The sequence below is a fragment of the Falco rusticolus genome, chromosome 10 (genome assembly GCF_015220075.1).
Source record: "Falco rusticolus isolate bFalRus1 chromosome 10, bFalRus1.pri, whole genome shotgun sequence".
Taxonomy (NCBI): Eukaryota; Metazoa; Chordata; class Aves; order Falconiformes; family Falconidae; genus Falco; species Falco rusticolus.
The window spans coordinates 29,486,443-29,498,750 of NC_051196.1; the positions used below are offsets into that span (position 1 = coordinate 29,486,443).

The following is a 12,308-nucleotide window of genomic DNA, read 5'->3' on the forward strand; positions in this document are numbered from 1 at the left end:
ACAGGTGATGAGAAGGGGGAGAGTGCCAGCTGGAGATGGTCACCCTCATGAACCATAAAAAATGCCTTTGTCTCTGCAGCCAAAAGGCTGCAGCAGTCCTGATCATCCTTCAGATTTCAGCCAGGGTCAGCAGTGACCAAACCTTCTCTGGAGACTCTGCTGACTGTTGCTATTAACAGTGGTGATTTCCAGCCCAAATATAAACTGAGCTGTTATTTTTGGTGTTGATTACAGTCATGTCAAGGGGACCCCCCGAGAGGAAAGCCCCGTTGTGTGACCTGTGGCTCAGCCAGGGCAGAGCTTGCTCCCACCCCACCCTTCATGCCGACAGGCTCGGCAGGGCTGTTGGCTGTGGCTTTGGCTGTGAGACGTAACTGATCTCTGCTTGACAGGGATCTCCCAAGGTCATTGGTTGCTGTCAGCTCAAAATGGGGGAGCTTGTTTTTAGGTTGCTTGATGTGGCTCTTTTGTAGTACCTAGAATACTCCCTTCCCTTTACCAGGAACTTGCCTTTTTCACTGTTGCTGGGCTCAGTGATGCCATGGCCAGCAGGTAATTCCAGCGTGGTTCGAAGTGTTGCACCTGCACTCACTGCCAGGCCGTCCTGCAGTGCTGAGTAACGCTGTGAGAGCTGGAGCTGGCTGGGACAGGCTCTGCAGCACATGCTGCAGCCCACAGCCAGGTCTCCAATCCTCACAAGCTACAGGACAGTGCAGGTTACGATGGGCAGCTGTCCTGTTGCTGTCTCCCCACCATGGCTGCTCTACCGTCCTTCCTCTCCATGTTGAGCCTGTGGCAAAGCACAGGAGCTGGTGGTAGTCAGCCATCAGAGCTGTTCCCATGTCCTAGAGAAGAGATTACAGTAGCACTGTGCAGTGTCGCTCCATGATGGTGATGATGGTGAAAAGTCACATCATGGTGCTGCAAAGACACACTGTGAGCCTTCCTCATGCTGCTGCTGCAAGGAGCATGCAAGGCATCAGAATTGCCTCCCCAGTCAGCCCTTAGTAATACAAAAACTTCCCATTCTTTTCTTGGCATCCTAAAGGACACACCTCAGTTCCTGTTGCAGGACATCCTCTGTTGGTGTTCCCCAACACCTGTTCCATCCTGTCTATCAGGGCAAAGGTCTAAGCCAGATTCTGAGAGGTGATGCGTGCTTGTCTCTTTGTGTACTTGACTTTTTAAAAAAGTGGCTAGATGCTTAATCCACAGCGATTTAGTTGAGAGTTAGCTACCAAAATACCTTTAAAAATCTGGCCTTTTGGAAGATATCTGGTGGCTTCATACAGTTTCATTATGCTGTGTGTGTTAGCTGGGGCATTTCATTCGTGTTGGCAGTCGCTCTCCTTCCAAGACTGTTCAGAAAGAGTTATGGTGATCTTGGCCTTCAACTTTGCTACTGCTGTGTCTTCCAGCTGTCTGTGGCTAGTTCCCCAACTGCAGGACAAACAGTGTTCCCATTCAATCCGCGTTCCTAGCCGAGGGGACGGCCTGCCAATTGCTTCCGAGTGTGTTCTGTAGTCAGATGAGATCATATCAAACGTAAGCAAGTTTTATCTTTATTTTAGGCAAGAGGCTGTTTTATCATGATGTGGTTCCAAAGCCTTCGTTGTTTGGTTGGAATTCACCCAGGAAGTGTAGCGATGGATGGTTAAATGCAAACTAATAGGTTCAATATGAGCTACAATTGCAGAGCTCGTGAGCTGGCTGTGCAAACCCGTGTTTAAAGAAGAATGTTGTCATACAGCTGATGAGAACTTGGGAGTGATTAGGAGGGTCTTGCTAGGTACTTGCAGCATTTTGTAGCATGCCTCTGAGACACTCCAAGGAGCATAGTATTTTGCCTCCTGCCTGGGTTGCGTGGGGATACACACAGCTCTCAGACCTCACAGTTGAAAAAATTTGGGATGGCTCATCATTAAATCCAGGGAAGGATTCCCTGGGGCAGTCTCTTTGGGTGGTTGTTCCTACATCTTGATCTGGAACTGGGATGGGAAGTCTGGAAATAATTGAGGACTAATTTCTGAACAAATGTAGGTTATTGCTGTTGTGGTGAGGTTGGGAATTGCCCAACCTCAATAGCACCGGCTGCACTTCAGCTCAAGATAGTCACCTCAGCAGCTATTGGACATTGAAGAGCTCAGTTCTATTTCTGGTAATTTATATCCCCCCCCCACCCCCCATTTCTTTTCTCTTTTCATACTGAGAACAAAAGTTTTCTCGTTTGTGCCATTGACTCAGATTGAAAGTTTGAAGTCTTTGGATGATGCATATACCTTTTTCTTATTCTCTTAAACTATTTACTGTCAGACATTCCTGACCATCTTGAAGTGAGATGCAGTCAGTTACAATATCTGCTCCCCATGGTCTTTTGCACTCCTTTTTCTAGTTATAGGTGTCTCTGGTAATTAGCTCGCTCTCTCAGTTCATTATGGTCTCCAATTTATACATATACTCTGTAGTATTATGTAGTATTTTTATTATTACATTATTTTATGTTAGAAACCCCTGCAAGGATGAGAACTCCGTTGTGGCAGATGCTGTCTTGACTCCAAAGGAAAAAAAGCAGTTTCTGCCTCAAAGGACTTAATGAGTCAAAGTACAAAATAAAAGTAAACAGATGGATGTGGGCAGACGCGCAGTATCTTGTATGTGGCACCTCCTCGACATTGTTACATGTGCATTGTAACACTCTGTCAATAACCACTTAAATATTTAATGGTCTGGAGTCTTTCCAGCTAACCTGAACTGTAGCCCCAGATTTAGGCGCTCAGCTGTCCTGGACTCCCATTGCCAAGACGGGCAGAGCACTCCAGCGCTGCCTGTCGCTTTCTGTCACCTGCAGAGGCCGTTTCTGATACAAGGGCTCCTAAAACAGCCCTCGCCATTCAGTGCCTAACTCAACGCAGGGAAGAATCTGGCCCCAAACATTCATTTGCGGAAGGATGCGGAGTCATGATAGAAAAATAATCACCGCACGAAAGTGATTTCATGTGTTCCCCTGCTCAGTGGTTTTTTGCTATGAACAGTGTGCCTACTGGCTGTAGCCCTCTGTAAAATGAAGCACATAAGAAACATATGCCTTCTTTGCGCCCACTGTTCTGAAGTTGTTTGTGAAAGCAGAGTAATTGCAAGCAGAAGGTTATTTGCATGCCTGTTGCAGAGGAGAGCTTGGTTTGTCTGGCAGAATTCTTCGTAGGCCACTTGTGCATCTTCCCTGTTACCCTGGGACAGTGATTTTCTGCTGGCTCTTTTCTCCTGAGAACCAGGCTCAAAATTCAGTTCAGACACGTTTGGAGGGAAACCTGGTTTGCCGGAGAGGCCTGGGTTCTGCAAGAATCCACAAGCCCTTCAGCGGGGACGCTTACGAAGTTAAGACACAGCAGAAGATAAGATGCCAGAGAATTAGAGCCAGTAAATAGTTTTGTGGATTAATAGACATAAGTGCTAGTGCTCAGGGGAGGAAAATAGATTACATTATTGACTGTTCATCCCCTGCAAAACTGCCTAAAGGGAAGGGTAATATGGTTTGTTTCCCCTTAATTAAGTATTTGTTAAATGGTTTGTTTCCCCTCAATTAAATATTTGTTCTGGTAGTTCCTTTGTGACAGAAACAAAAAAAAAGCAGCACCATTGCCTATTCTTGTTACTTTCAGCTAATCCTGAACATGCTGTAACTGTTCTTTGGTTCCTACCCCCCAATTATTTCCTGTAAAAAATAGCTTTCTCCCATCCATTCTCTTTTCTCTCTCTGTTTTTGAAACACTGTGCTGAATGACTCATAACGCCTCTTAGTAAATAGGTTAAGTCTAGGAGAATGATGAAACTGCAAAGTGACATGTGAATAAATAGTGCTATCGCTTGTGTGCTTTTCCTGCTGGCAGTTACTATTTCAGAGGCATTGTGGTATCTATTACCAATTTCATTAGCTTTCAAACCATGAGGTGCAAGCTACTGTAAGAAAGAGTCATCACCAGCCTCCTTTGGTTTTGCTGTTTTGAATCTAGAAGAAGTATGTCTTAATACCAAATGGCACTGCTTATCTCAGCAGTTATGCAGCAATTCGTAAGGTCCAAACCACACACACAAAAATAGATGCGAGCACAGTTCACCCTTGTGCTTTGCAGGAGCAGCAGCTGCTGCAGTGTCAGATTAAGAGTGAGAAGTGACAAAATGAAGACTCTTCTTGTGTTTCTTAAGCTTCAGTTTATCAGCCTAATAGTTCTGTATTGGTTTAGCCAACTAATGTGGTTGAAGAGAATGTACTCCATACCCTTCTGGTATAAGTTTTTGTATATTTATTTATTATGTGCATATTCTACTCGGAATATTTTTCTCGGTCTCATTGCATGTTAACTGAAACTAAATACAAACTTCATCTTTTCTCAGTAACTTGCTAACTATCAACTAGAGAGAGCCAACTTCATGACTCAAACACGTGTCCCTTCCCTTACAATTTCAGCCAAAACTATCTGGCATCAAAGTACTGCAGAATGAAAGTCATATCTAAATATATGTGAGCAGAAAGTCAGTCAGTTAAAAAAAGACTTTGTTATGGAAAGCTACTACAAACCAAATCCACGGTGGCCTGGAGTTCCTCATCACACCCAGGCTGATCTAGTTTTCCACTTTCAAGGTATCCTTCCCAAACTTGCTGCTAAGACTTGTAGAACTGCACAAAGCTCTCACATCTTGTTGCAGTCCCTTTATGTCTTATGTGTAGCAATTAAACAGACTTAAAGGGTTTATCTAATAAATAAAGTGTATTTATCATCATCTTAGCAAATTTGATAATAACAAGAGTTTTTGCTTCATATTCATATAGTTCCCGACAGTGTCAGTGTTAATATTCAGAGCCAGTCCTTTGTCAGGTAACCCATGAATGAGATTGGAAGTGCCTGGCACTGGGTGCCCCCCTGGCTGCCACCCCTGGGGTTCTGGTTCAGTATGTGCAGCGCTGTGGACCGGGCAGGAAAAAGGTTCTGAGAATGAGATTTAAAGAAACGCCCCAGTTTGATGGGGTGTCTCTTCCCGTTGTACTCATGCAGTGACTAAGATGCAACTCCTCTAAATTAAGGATTGTTTACAGCAGGGGGACTGAGCCTGCAGATGAGTTCCAGGGGCTTCCCACAGTGATATGCTGAAGCCTAACAGGGCAGGAGGGAAAGGGCACGAAATTATGCCTAAAGGTGCACTTTCCAGATTGCCAGCTGGTGCGGATTCTTCCTCCAGTGGATGCATAGGCAGGGTTTGCACCTACCTGAGAATCTTCTGATAAAACGTTAACAACCAAATGCTTAGATCCATCAACCAAACAGGAAATCACACTCTGGAGCAAAAATTGCTCTTTCTCTTGCTGTTCCAGTCAACAGGCCAGGATGAGAAAGCTCATGCATGTGCGCATGTGTGTCCTGCAAATATCACATAATCCCCTTTCCTGCCTCATGGAGAAGGTACCTAGAAAACTTAACTCATTGATTCCCACTAGTTTCAAATAGGGATCAAATGGATTAAATAACTGAAAGCACCACAGACAGCACCTGCTCAGCCTTAGAATTCTTCCATTCAGCTCACTTTAGGGCAACATTTGGTGCCTGTTTCTACAGGAGTATGTCGTTTGTAAGCAATATAGTTCTCCCATATATTGTTTGCACTTTGGATTTCAGTCGTTTTGCTACTGGTCTCAATAAACTGGTCTTCCAGGGAATTAAACAACCAGTTAACACCCATTTCTTTTCTTAACTGATTAACTATGTGAAAGTCCTCTGGCCATGGAAGTGTAAGGATTTTTTACTAATCACTTACAGGTTCAGGTGCAACTTATTACTGATTTACAAGATTGTAACCATTTGTGTAACAAGCTGAAGTGAAGCGTGGCAAAATAGGACAGGCACTCAACAGCTCTGTGCATGGCAGGTAGTACTGGGAGAGCAGCACAGGTTTCGCATTATCTCCACTGCTGCAAAATGCTTTGTTTTCTTTCTTCTGTAAGTGGTCACTTGTATCACTGAGGAGAGCTTGGCTGGAAGGAACTGCAGTAACAATTTCTGTCTGAGGATAATGCATGAATAAACAAAAGCAAAGGCTTCTTTGTCTAAAAGAAAATACTCAAGCTACCAACTGGCTGGGGACACCAGTCCCAGACTTCCCACACACTCAGTGGAAAGAGCATCTGTGCAGCTTGTCACAAGTGGTACCGCAGAGTCTCCCAGGACAAAGCATCCCCAGGGCTGATGGATGCTCCTTAGTCTCCTGACTTTAGATGTTCAGCAAAGTCAGAACAGGTCACTGTCTTCAGAGTGGTCTCTGTTACCTATGTTGGCTCAATTTTCTAATAGAAATACTTAGGACATAATTTTTAGAGGTACTGGGCACTCCAACATTGTCTGACATATATAGGTTTAAAGGTTTTAGCTTGGTAACTTAAATTGTTGCCTACTAGGATTTTGAGTTCCTAAGTGAGCTCAGCACCTCATGCCTTTGGTAGTTTGAGATCTAAACTACCTAAAGGACTTTAAAACATCCCTATAAGGACTTTTGAAAATGACTGCTCTCTACTACATCCACACTCTTAGTATAGGCTCATTCTTTGCAGGCCATCATCGTTTCAGGGTTTTTTCTTTTAGCGTGGCATGCATTGTTGAGGTTCCCTGGATGTGACCTTCGCAGTCTTTCTGCATTTTTCAGACCAAAGCAAACCTGTAATAAATCTGGTCCTGCAGGGATAATTGGACTTGGCCAGGGCCATATGGCAAGATGATGTTATAGCAGAGGCCCAGCCTCTGGAATCCCACTATCCAGTCGTCTTCTCTAACTACTAGGTCATGCTTTTTCCTGCAAAAAAACGCAGTTGTTTTGTAGTGGTAGGCTGTTGATCTTTTCTGCAAGCACACTGACAATAATGAAAGTACTTAGAAAATCCTTAACGTTTCTGGGGTAGTGTCACAGGCGATTTGTGTTTTGAGTATTCCCTTCTTGATAGTTTTGATGTATAGTGCTTTGAGGACATGGATTTTTTTTTTTTTTTAGCAGAAATGCTATCTTTATTTTCTGCTCTTTTCTTACAGGCACACCCAGCTTCCTGTTAAAGATTTTGGGTAGGATAGTACCACAGATACTGATTGTTTTATTTTTGCACCTCACTCTGGAGCTATATTGAAATATAAGGGAAGGATATTTAAATGTCTTGAATGAAATCCAGATTCTGTGAATCACAAGTTTAGATACTGATTTCAATTGGGACACACTTTAGCCAAGAATATGCATCTTATTTAAATTCTGTTTTCCATCAGATATCTATATTATGATGTTAAATTCATGGAAAGATGCCGATGGGTTTTGGGTCTATTGAAACTACTATAGCAAAAATGCATCATGGGACTTGAATTGTCACCTAGTTGGAGATCAGTGACTTCTTCCAAGAGTTTGCTTAACTAATGGAGATGACCTGGTTGCTGTTGGGCTGCATGGTGTTGAAGAGGTTTATAGTTTACCCAGGCTACGTAGATTACAAGCAGGACAAGGAAGAAAAGTTGCAGGGTGCATCTATTTGCATTATTTCAATAAGGAGGAGTAAAATCTTTTTTGGGTATGTAATTAAAGTAAGGCTTTACAGCTAAGAACCTCTTAGTAGTTATACATCCCCATTTTCCAGAAAAAAAGCCTTTCATTGCTGTTGATTTATAAAACAACCCCCTACCACACACACACAGTATTTTTCCCCAGCACAGTTTGTTGGGTTTGGGCTCCTTCTGCCTGATACACCTACGTTTGTATTTACTAGTCAATTAGTTGCTCTGCTTGCATGTGCAAAAGCTGATTTTCCAGGATGCAGAATATAAAATAGGCTGTGTACTGAGTGGTAGGTTCCAGTGTATGATACGTGGCTGCACAATCTCTGGGAGCCAAGTAAAATATTTCTTTTCTATATATAGTCACCTGAAGTCCAGCAGCAAAGACACTTCTGAATCTTGTGCTTAAAACTAACTTAGTTTTTAAGAAGCACTTTTTCCTTCTTAATATTGTAGTTACTTTTTAAAATTTCCATATGGTTTTGCAGAAGTGCCAAATGCTTTCACGGTGAATTCAAAAGAAATCTAAAAAGACAGAAAGAAAATGAAACAGCATTTTAAATATTGCCATTTTATGAGAAAAAAATGTCATCCTTTTGTGTTTGAAGCAAAGACTGTAACTTTCACACTTTCTTTGCACATACCTTTCCTGTTCTTTACAATTAAGGCGAAGCCTAATTTACATGGCCACTGTGGTTAGATCTCTTATTTAAAAGGGACTGACTTTTAGTCTGGCATAAATGTGTCATGTTTTATTTGGGCCACTAAGATGATAATATAACTGCATTTTGCAAAAGGCAGTGACTAGTCTTTGACCTGACTTACAAGGTGCATGGACCTCCTGTGACTCTGAAGTCTCAGATCAAATTATCAGCATTTCGCATGTTTTGTGATCAATTTAGGAGTGTTATTTTTTGTGTACTTATTTTTAGATAACATCAGTTGAGGAAAGAGGGGGAAAAGTAAATCTAGTGCTGGATCTGAGCAAACAGAAAGGTCAGCGGTTAAGTTCTGCCTTATGTATTGTATATGCTGAAATGTCCTTTTAATAAATTAAATCAGAAAATGAAAGAGTAGCTGAAAACTGTAACATTTGGCCTTGCAATATAGGTCAAAGGTTACCTTTTTTTCTCAAAAATGGTTTTGCAAATCTTTTTCAGAGCTGATAGATACACACCTTAGCTGGATACAAAACATTATATGAAAAAGAATGACTGTGATCTTTGATCCAAGCAATCAAAAAGAAAGGTAATTGGTATTTTTCTGCCTTTTCTCCAGCTGTGTGTTTCTCTTAACCTTTATTTATTTTTTTTTTCAATTAAAAAGTCATGCCCCTTTTTATTTGGCTTAAAGGGTTTAAAATCTTATTTGATTTAATTTTTTCATTCTTTTTCTTCCCCATTTGTGTACCACAGAGCTGTCCTGAAGTAGCTGGGGGCTGGTGGGCAGGGAAGGAGAGATGGGGTTGTGCATGCTGGGCTAAAGCATCCTGACGTTCCCAGGCAGCAGCTAGAACCACGTTAAGACCATGGTTTGCCTGGTCACGTTTTGAGGGCACGCTAAAAATTCAGGGTTCAACTTTCCTCCCCAGTCCCTGTTGTGCCATTAGTTCCTCCCTGCATGTCTCGTGTTTGCTCTGCATGTAAAAACATTTCTTGGCTGCATCAGCAGAGCAAACATGGAATATTGCAGGATCCCTGCCCGGTGCAGGGAGGAGCCCGCTGGAGCTGAGCTTTGCCTCCTCTGACAAGACCCCTCAGCCTTGCAGGATCCCCAAAGGGCACAAGACCCCAGTCACTGCCACGGGTATAGTGCTGTGACAACATTGACTTCACTGGTGTTATTCCAGATACATATGTGGAATAACACTAGTAAAGTTGTTACTCCAGTGCATGTGTGTGTATGTGTGTGCACGCATGCATATGAGTGTATGTGCACGTATATAATCAATAACAAAGAGCCTGACTCATTGCCAGCTAAAATTGGAGACTGTTTTCTGTCTCTGGACTACTAGTTGGAGCTCGGTATTTAATACAACCCACTATCATCCCACAAGTGAATATACTCCAGATTTCTATCTGAGAGGATGTGAATTAGAGTCTTAAATGTCTTTGAGGACTGGAGCCTGAGAGACTGACTCTAACCCATCAAAGCCGAGTGATTAGAGGAACACAGAGATTCTCCCATGATTTCAACCAGCCTCTTGCATTCAGCTAACTTGGGAATCCCCAAGCACTGGGGCAGTTGTAATACTATGACAGCAGTATCTAACAGAGATACGCTGAAGGGATTCAGGCCTAACTAGGCATTTCCTTGGTCCGGATAGCTGACGTCAGCTGTAATTTCAATATCCTTTTCTATGATTTAATCTTTCATTATCTTTGTGTATGGCCTTATGGCCCCATTTAATCATTTTGCTCTCATTAAATGGATCAATAGCAGTGTGCTCTAGAGCTGCTGCATGCTAGGCACCTTAAATAACAATGTTTTATTTATTAATCACATCATCTCCATTTCCTCTGGGCTAGAAATGAGCAAATAATGAGAACTGATGCTTGAGATACATTTTAACCATGCTACCAAAAAAAGACAGGTGGGAGTTCAGAACAACAAGTTCAGCGCATGATCTTGGCTTCTTCTAAAGTTTAGGTATCTCTCAGTTTGCTGATTTTGTTCAACCTACTATTGAAACCCAGATCACTGAGATTACACCCGGATCTGGATCTATGTGCTCCCAAATCTGGAGCAGATCACGAAAGGTGTGTGATTTCACTAGACTTAGTCCGGAGGTGACTCTGACCTGAGAGAGAGATGCTTGCCTTGGAATCTATTCCTGTTACATTTACATATTCATTAGATTTAGGGGCTCTGGTTGTAGATGAGGGCTTTTTGTGCTGGGACAATCATTGACTTGCACATCTTGCCCTTAGAGCTGCCAGACTAATGTTGCCCAGCTTAAACTGCACCTAACTTCCCTCACCATTTGAATTTAGGTGAAATTCAGGGTGGCTACAGGCCAACTGATGAGAGGGAGCTCTCTTGTCATCCAGAGGTTTACAACAAAAACCCCATTTGCCACCCATAAGAGCTGGCACAGAGAAAGCCCAGCTCTCTGAGCACAGTCCTGCAGCCCGTCTATAGGGTTAATGTTTCATACTGTTCCCCCCGCAACTTTTAAGGCTTGGCAGGTTGTAATGCCCCTGTAACTTCAGCCCACAAACCCTACTGCTGACCTCCCATGCAACACATAAGGAGGGAAAGTGAAGTTTGCGGCTGAGTAAGCTTTTTACCACGCCGTCCAAGCTGCCTGGGGCTGGCGAGCAGAGGGCCTGCGCTGGCTCCTGCTCTGCTGGTGCTGTGCAACAGGTTCCACTTTGCTTAAAGCTCAGGCAGGGAAACAGAACCAGAACTGGACCCCTCAAAAGACTGTCGGTTTAGTAAACTCCATTTAATTATCTTCTCATTTTTCACTTTATATTTAACCCTTCCTAAATGAAGGTGACGGTTGGCTCGGATATTTCCACGAGTGGTGGCTGTATTAAATGAAAGGAAACTCGTGCACAGTATTTTTTGGTACACTGGCTGCTAAAACAAACGTGTTGATAAATAAAGCGGCCCTCAGTCTCAGCCCACTTGTTTTTAGAAAGGAAATGACCCTGTAAGAGTGGGTGCCCACTTCTTTTACCTCACTGCTATTTTTAGCTGAGGCTGTGAAAAATTTCCATTGAAGACCTGCTCCTCTCATTTCCTGGGTAGAGCAAACAGGAAGCTCTTAGCTGAGCTGAAGGAGGTTTTTTTTTGCCTGAAAGTGGACCAACCTCACCTCCCACTGGTTGTTTGCTTACACTGCAGAGCAGCAACACATTAAAAACGCCACATGTGCTTTATTTGCAAGAACTAGCCCAAAAGGCTGGTAGAAGCCAGCTGGTGATGGTGGCAGGTAGAAAGTTGGGCAGCAGGAGAGGACAGGAGTTCTGCTGTCAGTGGTGCTTTTTTGCCTCTGTCCTTCCCAAGAGGCACCAGTCTGGTTGAAATCAGGCATTCCCTGCCTGGAATTAGAAAGAGTTAAACTCTGGGCTGTTAGTGGTGGGATTTTTGAGCACGGAGGGATGGAAACTGTCCCTTCAGGAGATTTCACTGTACGCGGACATGCAGAGGGCTGCCTCCCTGCTCCTCCCGTCAAGCACCTGTGCCACGCTCTGTGTGAATACTAAGTTCTTGAGAAGTATATCCCACCACAACAGACATCCGTACAGTAATAAGGTGGAGCTTTGCACAGAACATAGATTTTACTTTCTCAAAGATAAATTCCATTGCACATAGAGTGGAGGGAGATTTCAAACTACTAGTTGTAACTATTGAACACTAATACATGTGTTCCCCTTCCCAGAAGCAATAAGAGATTGGGCATCAGCTTTTTTAATTGTGGGAAGTGGTGAAACACCATGCTAATTATTTTTTTTTTCATATTTATCATATTTCGTGTTAGAAATGGGCCTAAATATGGAGAAGTCTTACAGCTGCATGCTTGAGGATTAATCAGTCTTGGATGAGGGTCATCTTCGGTTTCAGTTAGTCCTTGTCTTAGCCCTTAAATGTCAACAGGGAGAAATCATTTAGATCTGGGGTCTGAAACCTTAGAAAATTTGGTCTTCTGGTTTTAAGGCAAATTTGTAAAGTAGACAGACTGTTTCAAAACTGTGGACCCCCTTGGTGAATATAGTGCCAAGGACC

At 43.0% G+C, this 12,308-nt stretch overlaps 1 protein-coding gene across 1 annotated transcript in view; it reads left to right on the plus strand.

Annotated features, from left to right (window-relative positions):
- NFATC2 (nuclear factor of activated T cells 2) overlaps positions 1-12,308 on the plus strand; it is a 93,160-nt gene that overhangs the window by 74,180 nt on the left and 6,672 nt on the right. The gene's annotated exons all lie outside the window — the stretch shown is intronic.